Genomic DNA, 12,912 nt, shown 5'->3' with positions numbered 1-12,912 from the left:
ACAGTTGTTACTCTTTTTTATTTTTATTTTTTGTAACAGTTGTCACTCGACACAGGAAAAAAAAGTCTGAAAGAATAGACATAGCATTAAAGTGATCATCTCGGAATAGCAGGACACTTAGGTTTTTTTTTTTTCTTTTTGTTCTTTTTTTCTTGGTATCAGATTTGTTGCACTAAATGTAAGTGGCTTTATTCTTAGAAAAAAATAGTATTTTAAAAGAAGAATGCACTTGCCTCTCTGTTTCTGTGTAGATGTGTAGAATTGGTTCCAGGATCCCCTAGGATACCAAAGTGCCTGGATGCTCACATCCTTTGTCTAAAATGACATATATTTTGCATAAGAACTAGGCACATCATCTCATATACTTAAAATAATCTCCAGAGTACTTACAAAAACTATCACATAAATGCTCTGTAGGTAGTTGTTATACTATATTGTTTAGGGAATAATGACAAGGAAACAGATTTGTAAATGTTTAATACTGATACAATGTTTTTTCTGAATATTTTTGGCCCACAGCTGATTGACTTTGCTGTCTGCATTTTCTATGGTGCTTTCCCCAAGGGTGTATGCTACTCGCCACAGTTCTGTGCTCACTGCTTTTGCCTCACAGCTTTGTGCCCATTTCTGTTGACTTTTTGTCATTTTTGAAATAAGCTTTCTATTTTTAAATTTTTATTAATATAAAGAGAACATATCTTATGTATTTCATAGATATAATTCTTTTTTTATTAGCAATAATCGCACCTTGGATAAACCTCATTGGCTACGATACTGCCACTGTGCAAAGCTGATAGATAAAATTCTAAGATGACAGCCATACTTTCCTCCCTCGATTCCCTCTGTCATCTACCTTCCTTCCTTCCTTTCTTTTTTTCCTTTAATTTTTGCAATAGTGTACTTTCAAATTAGTTTATAATCACAGGCTTAATGCACACTAATCATAATGTTCAACAAGTAAGTGGAAAGGCCACTGTTCCACTGGAATATAGACAAAGGTTCAAAAAATAATTAAGTCATAAGATGATGATTTCATTCTTATACACCTTTTTTGTATTCTATACTAACTACCAAATATAAGAGAAAACATTTGATGTTTGTGTTTTTGGACTAGCTTATTTCACTAAGCATAATGGTATCCAGTTGCTTCCATGTTATTACAAAAGACAGTATTTCATTTTTTAGGGCTGAGTAGTATTCCATCATGTATATATACCATAATTTCTTTACCCAGTCATCAGTTGATGGACATCTGGGTTGAGTCATTGTGAATTGAACTGCTATAAACATGGGGGTACTTATAACTCTTTCATATGCTGGTTTCATTTTCTTTGGGTAAATTTCCTGGAGTGCAATGGCTGGGTCACATGGTAGATCTGTTTTCAGATTTCTGAGGAATCTCCATACTGTCTTCCATAATGGTTGTACTAGTTTATGTGCCCAAAAAGTATATTTCTCCACATCCTAACCAGCATCTATTGTTTTTCAGTTTTTGGATGATAGCCAGCTGGGGTGAGGTTAAACCTCATTGTGGTTTTTATTTGCATTTCCATGATGGCTAGGGTTCCTGAACATCTTTTCACGTGTCTGTTGGCCATTTGTATTTCATCCTTTGAAAAATGCCTGTTTATGTCCTCTGCTCATTTCATAACTTGATTGTTGAGTTTCTTGAGCTCTTTATGGATTCTAGATATCAATCCTTTAACAGTTACATAGTTTGCAAATACTTTCTCCCATTCTGTTGGTTGCCTCTTCACTTTGCTGTTTCTTTTGCAGTGAAGAAGCCTCTTAACTTGATGTAATCCCATTTGTCTATTTTTGCTATTATTGTCTGTGCTTTTGAGTTATTTTCCAAGAAGTCTTTGCCTATGCCAACATCTTGCTGAGTTTCCTCAATGTTTTCTTCTAGTGTTTGATAATAGCAGGTTATAGATTTAGTTTTTTTTTTTTTGACAGGCAGAGTGGATAGTGAGAGAGAGAGACAGAGAGAAAGGTCTTCCTTTTGCCGTTGGTTCACCCTCCAATGGCTGCCGCAGCCGGCGCCCTGTGGCCGGCGCACCACGCTGATCCGAAGGCAGGAGCCAGGTGCTTCTCCTGGTCTCCCATGGGGTGCAGGGCCCAAGCACTTGGGCCATCCTCCACTGCACTCCTGGGCCATGGCAGAGAGCTGGCCTGGAAGGGGGGCAACCGGGACAGAATCCGGTGCCCCGACTGGGACTAGAACCCAGTGTGCCGGCGCCACTAGGTGGAGGAATAGCCTATTGAGCTGTGGCGCCGGCCAGGTTGTAGATTTAGATACATTGGGATTTGCTTTTTGTATAAGGTGTAAGGTAGGGGTCTTGTTTCATACTTCTGCATGCATACATCCAGTTTTCCAAAACCATTTGTTGAAGAGACTGTCCTTTCCCCAGGGGTTGATTTCAGCCTTTTTGTCAAAGATTAGTTGGTTGTAGCTGCATGGATTAATTTCTGGGGTTTCTATTCTGTTCCATTGGTCTACACATTGTTGTTTGTGCTAGTACCAGGCTATTTTGATTATAACTGTCCTGTAGCATGTCTTAAAATCTGGTATTTTGATGCCTCCAGCTTTGGTTTTAAGATTGCTTTAAATATTTGGGGTCTCTTGTTTCCACATGAATTTTAAGATCTTTTTTTCTAGGTCTGAGAAGAATGTCATTGGTACTTTGATTGGGATTGCACTGAATCTGTAAATTGTTTTGGATAGTAGAGATGTTTTTTAAAAGATTTATTTATTTATTTGAAAGGCAGAGTTACAGAGAGGCAGAGGCAGAGAGAGAGAGAGAGAGAGAGAGAGAGAGAGGTCTTCCATCCGCTGGTTCACTCCCCAGATGGCCGCAATGGCTGGAGCTGTGCCAATCTGAAGCCAGGAGCCAGGAGCTTTTTCTGGATCTCCCATGTGGGTGCAGGGGCCCAAGGACTTGGGCCATCTTCTACTGCTTTCCCAGGCCATGGCAGAGAGCTGGATCAGAAGTGGAGCAGCTGGGACTCAAACCAGTGCCCACATGGTATGCCAGCACTGCAGGCGGTGGCATTACCCATTATGCCACAGTGCTGGCCCTTGGAAATTTTGATAATATTATTTCTTCCAATCCATAATCATGGAATATTTCTCCATTTTTTGGTGTCTTCTTCTATTTCGTTCCTTAATGTTTTGTAACTTTCATTGCAGAGATCTTTCATGTCCTTGGTTAAATTTAGTTCTAGGTATTTAAGAATTTTTTGTAGCTGTTGTGAATGGTACTGATCCTTCAAGTTCTTTCTCAGCTATGACACGATTTGTATATACAAATGGTATTGATTTTTGTGTGATGATTTTATAACCTTCAACTTTACCAAACTCTCCCATGAGTTCCAATAGTCTCTTAGTCTATTGGTTCCTCTATTATAGGATCATGTCATCTGCAAATCGGAATAATTTGATTTCCTCCTTTCCAGTTTGTATACCCTTGATTTCTTTTTCTTGCCTAATGGTTCTGGCTAAAACTTCCAGAACTATGTTGAATAACAATGGTGAAAGTGAGCATCCTTGTTTGGTTCTGGATCTTAGTGGAAATGCTTCCAGCTTTTCCCCATTCAATATGATGCTGGATGTGGGTTTGTCATATTGCATTGATTGTGTTGAGATATGTTCCTTTTATACCAAATTTGCTTAAGTTTTTTTTTAATCATGAAAGGGTGTTGTATTTTATCAAATGATTTCTCTGCATCTATTGAGATAATCAGGTGATTTTTATTGATAATTTGTTAATGTGATGTATTACATTTACTGATTTGTGTATTTTGAACAATCCTTGCATCCCCAAGCTAAATCCCACTTACCTTTTTCTGGTTTTCAAGTTAAGGTGATACTGGCCTAATAGAAGGAGTCTGGAAGAACTCTCTCCTTTTCAATAGTTTAAGAAGAATTGGGATTAGTTCTTCTTTAAAATTTTGGTAGAATTCAATAATGAAGCCATCAGGTCCTAAGCTTCTCTTCTGGGAGGTTCCTTATTACTGATTCAGTCTACATCTTGGTTATTGGTCTATTTAGGCTTTCTATATTTTCATGCCTAAATTATGGTAAATTGTATGTGTCCAGAAATCTATCCATTTCTTCTAGATTTTTTAATTTGTTGGCATATAGGTGTTTGTAATAGTTCTTCTCTTGGCTTTATTTAATTAATGATTTTTCTTTCTCTTGGCTACCTGGTGTTGAGGCACATGAATATCTTGGTCTCTTATGTATCACCACATTTTATAAACTCTTTTTCATAATTCTCTCTCACACCACTATCCACCTTCCTTATCTTGTTTGGATTCTTACCACCTTATACCTGCAGAGTTGAATTTTCTCATCTTCCAATTTCCTTTTAATCCTTACTAGTGATGCAGACCAGTGCTCTCCTCTTCTCCCCCAAAAAACCCTTTTATTTAAGGAATATAAAATGCATGCATTTCATAAGTACGAGTTTAGGAACAAAGTGATTCTTTCCATCATACCCACCCTCCCATACACACCCCACCCCTCTTCCTCCTCCCTCTCTTATTCTCATTTTGATTTTTTTAAAGATTTATTTATTTAAAGAGCAGAGTTACAGACAGGCAGAGGCAGAGAAAGAGAGAGAGAAAGAGAAAGACAGAGAGGCCTTCCATCTGCTGGTTTACTCCCCAAATGGCTGCAACAGTTGGAGTTGGGCTATGCTGAAGCCAGGAGCTGGAGCTTCTTCCAGGTCTCCCACGCAGGTGCAGAAGGTACAGATGATTCTTTCACATGCTGATTTCATTTCCCTTGGGTAAATTCTCAGGAGTGTGATGGCCGGATCATATGGTATGTCTACATTCAGATTTCTGAAGTATCTCCATACTGTCTTCCTCAATGGCTGTACCAGTTTATATTCCCAACAGTGGATTAGTGTACCTTTTCCCCCACATCCTCACCAGCATTTGTTGTTTTTTGATTTCTGTATGAGAGCCATTCTAGTGGGAGTGAGGTAAAACCCCACTGTGGTTTAGATTTGCATTTCTCTGATGACTAGTGATACCGAGCATTTTTTAATGTCAGATCAATGCTCTTAAAATACCACTTTGTGTTATGCTTTTGCTCCCTTTCAAGGGCTCTTTATGCTCCCTGTGACTGAGGATAAAGTCTAATTTTCTGGCTTGACCTTAGAGGCTTGGCTACATTGACCTTTTCCCTGATATTCCCAGTAGTTCACTTTTTGCTTGGTCTATGACCTTTGCCCCCTGTACTTCAGCATGTGAATGTAATCGCCCTTTTGCATTGTCTATGTCTAGATTTCATCCATTCTTTAAGACTTGTATTAAATGTATGCTTGTTCAAAAATATTCAGCTTTTTTTTTTTTGTTTCTTTTTAAACTGCAATAACCCTGTTCTTTTCATTTGGCCATTAATCACACCCTGGCTTGTGATTTTGTGGTGTTGAAGTTGTATTGACTTGTGTGTTTTATTTTATTTCATTTTATTTTAGAGGAAGCATGGCAGAGAGAGGGGGTGGGGTGAGATATCTCATCTTCTGGTTTACTCCCCAAGTACCTGCTGTTCCACTGCTGGGGCCAAAGCCAGGACCTGGGAACCCAATCCAAGTTTCCTACATAAGTGGCAGGAACCTAATCATTTGAGCCATGATTACTGCCTCCCAGTGTTTGCATTAGCAGGAAGCTGGAGTTAGGAGCTAGTGCAGGTGTCAAATCCAGGTACATTTTTTTTAAAGATTTATTTAATATTTATTTGAAAGTCGGAGTTACATAGAGAGAGGAGAGGCAGGGAGAGAGAAGTCTCTCATCTGATGGTTCACTCCCCAGTTGGCCGCAACGGCTGGAGCTGCGCCGATCCGAAGCCAAGAGCCAGGAGCTTCTTTCAGGTCTCCCATGCGGGTGCAGGGGCCCAAAGCCTAGGGCCATCTTCTACTGATTTCCCAGGCCACAGAAGAGAGCTGGATGGGAATTGGAGCAGCCGGGACTAGAACCGGCGCCCATATGGAATGCCAGCACTTCAGGCCAGGGTATTAACCTGCTGAGCCACAGCACCGGCCCCCAAATCCAGGATATCTTAATGTCTTAACTGCTATGCCAAACTCCCAACCCCTATGTCTTTTCACATCGGGTGTCTATCTCCTTTCCCTAACTACACTGTGATGTCTCAGAGGCTGCTTACATTTCTCAGTGCAGTAGAGAAGAAGATGGGTGATAGATGGGGTATTGATGGACAGGTTCATACATCTGTAATATTTGATAAAAATAGATGTCAGATAAAAAAACTTTTTTTTTAAAGCACAGATAGAATTCAACTAAGATGTTTTCCTTGTTGACTTTATTTTTTGCATTCTGCTATTTATAATGTTGTTTATCCTGCAGTCTAAGCGCCTTTTAATGGTCAGATCAATATTTGCTTGACTATCTCCCAAAACAAGTCTTCTGTAATTCACTTATTAGAGAAGTCCATTAAATTGCCAAGTACAAGGTTTTTAAAATGAAATAAACCCCAGCTTGTAAATTCCCAGTGACAGAGCAAATGCTTCTGTTGTTAATGACTCAGCGGCTGTCCCGTGGGGCCGCGAGCTCCTGGAGAATTACTGTTTCTCAGTCGTCTCCATGACCCCAGGTCCTGCTACAGTCTGGCACATGGTGGGTGCTTCCTGTGTCATCTGGAAACCTGCAGAGCAGCATGGCACACTTGCAGGGAGAGAAAATTACAACTCAGGCATTTTTTTTAATGCACTGAGTATTTGCATGAATTTAGTATTTGTCTTCTGAACTAACAAAGCACGATTATTAATGACTATAAATTAACAATATAATACCAAAACATTCCCCTCTCCTCCTTTCCATATGTCTGTGTCTTGAATTTACAGAATGCTCACTTTCCTGCGACTGCTGCCACTCTGGTTTTGTGAAGCTGACCCATTTCTCTTTCTTGCTTGCTGCAGAGCCGTCATGGTGGACTGGCTGCATGCCTGTTCTCACTCTCAGTTTCTGCTACCTTGGAACTTCTTTAAGACACCCAGGGTTAGCCCTTCCCAGGTGGTGGGTAGTGATGAGGACCCAGTAGCAGACAAAAAAAGCTGGAGGATGTCATCAGAAAACCGTTGTTGTGTAGGGATGGAGGGCTGGGTACAGGAAGAAGTCTCACTCTGTACCAATCGATGTCGAGCAGAACAGGAACAATCCAATCTTCTGCTTTCCTTCCTTCCTCCCTCATTCCTTCCGTCCTTCATTCCTTCCTTCCCTTTCCCCCCACGATGTAAGTAACATCTGAAGGGAACACACTATGTATAATGGCAGACTTGGCAAGGACTCTATTTCTCTTCAAAGCCCCTGAAGTCAGGATGTGCCTCTGGCATTGCTCCTTTAAAGTTCTACTCAGGCAGTGCTGCCCAGTCCTCCTGAGCTGCAGTTATGTTCATGACATGCTCAGAATTTCATAGGGCTTCCTTCACCAATGCCACGTCCTCTCGGTCTTCACTCTCAATGTCTCTTTAACCAGTTCTTTGATGATACCTCATGAGAGACAAACTTAATTGCCTTCCAACATCCAGGCTGATTCCTAAGTTTGGTCATATGTCTAGCATTATTAAATTATTCACAGACCATGGGGGCCAGCGCCATGGCTCACTTGGTTAATCCTCCGCCTGTGTCGCAAATCCCATATGGGCACTTGGTTCTAGTCCCCGTTGCTCCTCTTCCAGTCCAGCTCTCTGCTTTGGCCCAGGAAGGCAGTGGAGGATGGCCCAAGTGCTTGGGCCTCTGCACCTGCATGGGAGACCAGGAGAAGCACCTGGCTCCTGGCTTCAGATCGGCGTGGCTCCAGCTGTAGTGGCCATTTGGGGGGTGAACCAACGGAAGGAAGACCTTTCTCTCTGTCTCTCTCTGTCAAATAAATTAAAAAAATTATTCACAGGCCACAAAATAACTGGGTAAAATAGGAGTCTACCATATGCAGACATTCATTGACTTCACTATATCGGCTGAGGGTAACTGCTGTATGGTGGCTAAGGCTCATCGGCCTATTTCTACTGCTTGAGAACAAACCATGTTTCCTGGGGGAATGAACATACACAGTGCTGAAACAGATTATAACACAAGGAAAATCTAAAAAGTTTGAGTAAAGTGGAATTTAAAGATAGGTTTATTTTGGTGGAAAAATTGTAAATCCATGCATATGAGGGGTCTACAAAAGATTCATGAAACATGCAAACTATGGAAAAACTATGCATAGATTTCAATTTTTTTCACCAAAACAAACTTAAAAATTCTTTTAATTTAATTTATTTGAAAAGGGGGGGGGGAGAGAGAAACAGAGATATTTCCCATCTGCTGGTTCACTTCCCATATATTTGCTATAGCTCTGGCTGGGCCAGAGCCAAAGTCAGGAGCCAAAGCTCAATCCGCGTCTCCCATATTATTGTCAGAGACTTAACTATTTGAGGCATCTCATGGTGCCTCTACAGGAGTGCATTAGCAGGAAGTTGGAATTGAGAGCAGAGCAGGAACTCAGACCCAAACACTCCAATATGGGATGTGGGTGTCCCAAGTGGCGTCTTAACTACTGTGCCAAATACCTGTCCCATAAACGTAGTTTTTTTTTCTTTTAAATTTTTATTTATTTATTTATTATTTATTTTTTGATAGGCATAGTGGACAGTGAGAGAGAGAGAGAGAGAGACAGAGAGAAAGGTCTTCCTTTGCCGTTGGTTCACCCCCCAATGGCTGCTGCGGCCGGCGCATTGCACTGATCTGAAGCCAGGAGCCAGGTGCTTCTCCTGGTCTCCCATGCGGGTGCAGGGCCCAAGGACTTGGGCCATCCTCCACTGCACTCCCTGGCCACAGCATAGAGCTGGCCTGGAAGAGGGGCAAGCGGGACAGAATCCGGCACCCTGACCAGGACTAGAACCCAGTGTGCCGGTGCCACAAGGCGGAGGATTAGCCTATTGAGCCACTGCGCCGGCCCATAAACGTAGTTTTAATTTCATTTTTACATGAACTTTTTGAAGTATCCTCATATGTATGTAAATAAATATATGTATTTACTGATATTTCGGAGACAGTATTTACCTGAATCAACATAGTATGTGATCTCTCTGAACACTATAGTCCTGTGTACCAGAATCATTCTAAACTGCTTGCACTCAAAGCCTTGTTTTAGGGTCTGCTTCTGGGGAACTCAACCTAAGATGCTTACAGTAGCCCAGATGTTCATATTTGTGAGAAGAGAATTTCCGATGATACCAAAGCTATTAATTTATTTGGAATGCTTTCCTTGTTCTGTAATTAAGCACAGTAGGGAGGCATCTTACTGAAAGAATAAAATGCTTGCACATTATGTTGTTATAGAGTCTAATGCATTGTTTGAACATAAGTGAATATTAAAAATCATCATTATATGCATAATCAGTGTATACCAAGGTTATTAGAGTGAATCGTTCACAGGAGACCCAAGGCATTATAATCATATCACTCCAGTCTCTGATATTACAATGTTTTCAACTCTTAGAGTCATGTTTATAAAAACCCTGCACGTTGTAATCTGGGCCAGTGATTTTCAAGCTGGGTTGGCATGGTTTGGATGAGATTAACCAAATTACAGGGCAAACATGTAGAACAATGAGGAGACTGAGGATCACTTAGGCAGCTGATGGTGACTATGGGCCAGGGCATGTAATGGTATCTGCACAGGTATTTGAGTGTGAGTTCTGAACTTAGCAAATTACTTTCTAGTTCAATATGAACACTTGAGCCCCTCCATGCTCCCATCTTCTTTTTCCACATAGATTCCTTTTATTTAAGGCATACAAACTTCATGCATTTCATATATACAAATTGAGAAACATAGTGATTCTTCCCAACGTTTTCTCCCTTCCACCTGCACTCCCACCATTCTTCCTCCGTCTCCTATTCCCATTCTTATTTTTTTACTAAGATTTATTTTCAGTTAACTTTATACATATAAAAATAACCCCACACTAAGTAAGTAGTTCAACAAATAGTATGAAAGAAAAAAAAAACTGCCCCTCAACAGTTGGGACAAGGGCTTTTCAAAGTCATTGCATCTCTAAGTGTCAATTTCACTTTTTATTACCATTTAGGTACTCTATTAGTTGCCTTTTAGTATTAGTTATTATAGATTAGGGAAAACATATGGTATTTGACATTTTGGGACCAGCCTATTTCACTAAGTATAATGTTTTCCAGTCAAATTTTTTTTATTGCTGTATAATACTCTCTGGTGTACATATACCATAATTTATCCAGTCTTCAGCTGACAGACATCTGGGTTGATTCCATATCTTAGCTATTATGAGTTGAATTGCAATAAACATTGGGGTACAGGTCACTCTTTCATATGCTGATCTCATTTCCTTTGGGTAAATTCTAAGGAGTGGGATGGCTGTGTTATATGGTAGATCAACATTAAGATTTCTGAGGTATCTCCACAGTCTTACATAGCGGCTATACCAGTTTATATTCCCACTAATAGTGGATTAAGGTACCTTTCCCCTACATTCTCACCAGCATTTGTTGTTTGTTGATTTCTATATTAAAGCCATTCTAACTGGGTGAGGTGAAGCCTCACTGTGGTCTTGACTTGCATTTCCCTGATGGCTAGTGATTCTGAACGTCTTTTCATGTGACTGTTGGCCATTTGGGTTTCGTCTTTAGAAAAATGTCCATTAAAGTCCTTTGCTCATTTCATAACTGGATTGTTTGTTTTATTGTTGTTGAGTTTCTTGAGCTCATTATAGATTATGGATATTGATCCTTTAACAGTTGCATAGTTTGCAGATATTTCCTCCCATTCTGTCTTTTGGCTCTTCACTTTGCTGAGTTTTTCTTTTACAGTGCAGAAGCTTCTTAACTTTATATACACCTATTTACCAATTTTGGCTTTGAATGCCTGTGCCTCTGCGGTCTTTTACAAGATGTGTTTGACTATGCTACTGTCTTGCAGAGTATCCCCAGTGTTCTCTAATATTTTCATGGTATCGAGTCATAGATTTAGGTTTTTTGATCTGCTTTGAGTGGATTTTTGTGTAAGGTGTAAGGTAGGGGTCTGCTTCATACTTCTGCATGTGGAAATCCAGTTTTCCCAGCACCATTTGTTGAAGAGACTGCCCTTGCTCTAGGAATTGATTTTAGCTCCTTTGTCAAAGATTAAGTTGGTTGTAGATGTGTAGATTGATTTCTGGAGTTTCTATTCTGTTCCATTGGTCTACTCATTTGTTTTTTTTTTTTTTTTTTTTGACCAGTATCAGGCTGTTTTGATTATAACTGTCCTGTAGTATGTCTTGAAATCTGGTATTGTGATGTTTATGGCTTTGTTTCTGTTGTATAAGATTACTTTAGCAATTTGGCCCCTGCCTTTTTAAATAAAAAATTTTCTTGTAGTGGTAGTTAGAGTAAACATAATTTTAAAATTAAGGGATGATCATACAGACATCCACTACACTTGATCTTAGCCAAAAGGCCAAGAAGCGATCAGGCATCCACTAAAAGACATGCCTTCATGCCTTCATGGATGACTGTCAACACAAAATTTTGATCAAAGGAGGCAGAGCTAGCAAATAACACAAGGGTTGGCCATGTGGTTTTCTGAATCTCCTGAAATAGCTTGAAATTCTGATGTTTTTTATTTTAAATTTATCTCGACTTGCTAAGCAGAGCTCTAATGATATTAAGATCCTATAATTAAGGAGGAACGAAGGTAGTATTCAAATTGAGAAGGCTAACAATAGTGAGATAATAACAATATTGTACTTGATTAATGATTTAAGATTTTGAAAATGAGTTGGAGTGCAACACCCTCTTGGTAATAGCTTTGACCTCCAGGTTGTTAGGGAGATTAAATGAGGTGATGCATAGCTTGTACCTGGTATTGGTTTGCATGAGCAAATTCTCGTAATAATTGCAAATATTTATTTTAAACTTATTGACTTATTTTTTAGTGTTTTTGAAAGGACACACACACACACACACACATATACACACAGATACACAGATTAAAACAGAGAAGAAGACAGACAGAGAGAGATCTTCCATCTGTTGGTTCACTCCCCAAATGCTAGTATAGGCTACTCTGAAGCCAAAAGCCAGAAATTCCATTTGGATCTCCCATGTGAGTGGCAAGGAATCAAGTACTTGAACCATCACTGCCACCTCCGAGGATGCACATTAGTAGGAAGCTGGTTCTGAAGTGGAGGAGCCAGAAGTTGAACCAGGCACTGCAATATGGGTTATAGGCATCCCAAGTAGTGATGTAAACTGTTGTGCCGAACATTTTCTCCATAAACATTTTCTACCGCTACTATTCTTTACTGTTTCTTCTACATACCACTAAGAACTTTGAAATCCAAAGCTTAGTCTTGCAACTCATTTGATAATACTTCCTTACCTGACCTGACTGGAGGTTATTTCTTAAATTTTTTAACTTTTAAGGAATTTATTAACACACTAGATTTTGAGAGTTAAAGTAAATGAATGATATTTACTACAATATGATTCTCATCAGTTCTCATGTTAATGTGATATTAATACAGAGCACAGATTCCATGTAATTCATAGATAAATTCTGAGTATAACAATCACATTTAGCGTGAGTATTTATTATTCTATTGAAGAAATATCAGTGAACTTGACTTTGGGGAACCACTGCAGACTCCACTAGAAGTGTTACTAGGTATATAGCATCAAACATCATTTTATTTTTGTAAAATGGGGAAAATTCTTTTAAAAACATTTATTTTATTTATTTGAAAGAGTTATAGAGGGAGCGAGAGTGAGAATGAGAGGGGGAGAGAGAGAGAGAGAGAGAGAGAGAGAGAGAGAATCATTCATCCTCTGATTCTTTCCCTAGATGACCACAACTGCTAGGACTGGGCCAGACTGAAGCCAGGAGCC

General features: G+C 39.7%; 1 protein-coding gene and 2 pseudogenes across 4 annotated transcripts in view; 1 reads left to right on the top strand and 2 right to left on the bottom strand.

The window, feature by feature from the left end:
- The window catches only part of SLCO5A1 (solute carrier organic anion transporter family member 5A1), a 184,603-nt gene that overhangs the window by 63,466 nt on the left and 108,225 nt on the right, over nucleotides 1-12,912 (top strand). The gene's annotated exons all lie outside the window — the stretch shown is intronic.
- On the bottom strand, nucleotides 661-792 carry LOC127490819 (U4 spliceosomal RNA; annotated as a pseudogene).
- LOC127490905 (U2 spliceosomal RNA) lies at nucleotides 11,401-11,494 on the bottom strand (annotated as a pseudogene).

Source organism: Oryctolagus cuniculus, chromosome 6, assembly GCF_051225735.1.
Source record: "Oryctolagus cuniculus isolate XC-2025 breed Fujian yellow rabbit chromosome 6, ASM5122573v1, whole genome shotgun sequence".
NCBI lineage: Eukaryota > Metazoa > Chordata > Mammalia > Lagomorpha > Leporidae > Oryctolagus > Oryctolagus cuniculus.
The sequence above is the reverse complement of the archived record's forward strand: the minus strand, read 5'-3'. Positions and strand labels throughout refer to the sequence as shown.